Source organism: Nannospalax galili, unplaced genomic scaffold, assembly GCF_000622305.1.
Source record: "Nannospalax galili isolate Female #2095 unplaced genomic scaffold, S.galili_v1.0 scaffold307, whole genome shotgun sequence".
NCBI classification, from domain to species: domain Eukaryota; kingdom Metazoa; phylum Chordata; class Mammalia; order Rodentia; family Spalacidae; genus Nannospalax; species Nannospalax galili.
The window spans coordinates 7,462,685-7,464,861 of NW_008359625.1; positions in this window are offsets into that span (position 1 = coordinate 7,462,685).

The window sequence follows — 2,177 nt, forward strand, 5'->3', positions numbered from 1 at the left end:
AGGGAAGAAGATAGGGCACATTCTTTTTGAGTAAATAGTGCATGATTTATAAGCCAGCCTACAGAGTGGTGGGTACAGTGAGGAGGAAGGTGGCCTTGAGTGAGCAAGACATCTGCTCAGAGACCTTCATTACTGTGCACATCATTCTGATAATGGGGCCATAAAGCTCTTAGGAGATAAGAAGGTCACATTAGACCACGCTGATGAGAACAGAACTTTACGACACACATCAGTGCTTCCACCCAAACCCTGGGTGGCATGAGGGCAGACCCCTCAGGGCAGTTATTTCCGCAAAGGCTACCTTTCTTTATATCTCCATACTGGATATTAGATCACATCATATGAATCTGGAGGGACATTTATACAGTCAAACCACAGCAAGAAGTGAATGTGTCATTTCTGTAGTGTTTTTAAAGTTGCAAATCTTCAAGGACCCCTTGAGGGGGACATTAAAAAGTGCACATTAACTGGATGATGCATAAGGCACCTTCAATTCTAGATCTAGGCTAAATTTCATCAGCAATTATTTAAACTTTTGTTCCTAAATATTACATCCATTAAAAAGAACTAAGTCTTCCTGGTAGATTGTGATTCTAGACCAGGGGCAGGGAGGGTGGAAGATGAACCTAGTACATCAAGCTATGCCTGCCAGAAAGGAAGACAACTCCAACAGACTCAGGAATATACCAACTTGAAGGGGCTCCTCCCCGTTAATGATGGGGAGAAACGAGATTTAATATTATCAGTAGGTTAATCAATGTATTTAAACCCACCAACTTATCAAGGTGTTTAGAAACAACAACCTTACTGGTCCCCTTTGAAAGATGCTAAGAAAATAAGTATTTTGAGAACCAGCAAATAAAGGTGAAACATTAAGCACATCATTCCTTAGGGAACAGAATGTTTATGAACCAGATAATAGACGAGGCACATTTCTATCTATAGAAATATTTCTTCTAACAAGTAAAGGATCAAAGAATTACAACATCACTATTACCAATGGCTAACACCACAAAAAAGAAAACCAAGATTTTGTTTCCTGATGAGTGATGTTCTACCATTTCTGTACCATTGTTACTAAATTCAATCTGAGATGCTCGACTTAATAATTAATTTCCATGAAATACAAGATTGCACCCATTAGCATGGGTAAGAATGCAATTAACAAAATTCAAGTTGTGGGGGAATGTCTACAGAACAACTTTAGTGATTAAAAATGCATTACACCCTTATGAGAACTAAATGTCTATAAAATTTATTCAAAAATTCTATAAAGTTATTTTAAAAACTTTGTGAAAGGCAAATTTCAGCATTGATTAGATTTTTTATGACAATAAGGAATTATTGTAAAAATATGTAGGTGTCCTGATAGTATTTTGCTGGTTCTTTTAATTTCTTATGTTTCAAAGATACATTTAAATCTTTTCAGACTAAGATGTATAAAATTGGACATTTGCTTCAAAATAATTCAAGATCATGGAGACAACTAAGTAGCAATAAAAGCCCAGTGAAATCAGTCAGGAGTTGATTTTTAAAATTTAGTGCAAGTCTTTCTATACATTTGAATTCTTGCATTAAAAAGTACTATGTTCAGGGACCATTGCAGAAGAGGGGGCAGAAGGACTGTAAGAGCCAGGGTTGGTGCATGATCATAAGGAAACACTCTTCTGGGCCTCTGGGAACTTGCTTGTATGAACTTGCACAAGTTGCACAATGGTGGCAGCATGTACAAGACCCATGCAAAGTCACTTAGACAAAAACCCAGCGTAGAACTGGAGAACTGCGTAGGAGTTCCCCAACCTTAGCCAAAGAACTGTTGGCAACTGGTTACTGCTGGGTGAGGCAGAGTTGATCTTAAAGGGAGAGACTCTGCATAGGCTGACTAGGCTCCAGTGGATGAATCTGCACTGAGGGACATCTGGGTACACAAACTTCTATAGGTCCTAACATATATGACAGAATGCATAAAATCCAGTATGGGGTGTCGGGGGATGAGGATGGAGGGATGGGGATGGGGAAGGGGGTCTAAATGTGATTAAAATGTTTTGTATGAAATGTATAAAAATGCAATAACATTTACATTGGAAAAGGTATTAATTGTATATTGAATGAGTTTTAAATTTAAGATTGTTCTCTCTTTCTCTCTCTCTCTCTCTCTCTCTCTCTCTCTCTCTCTC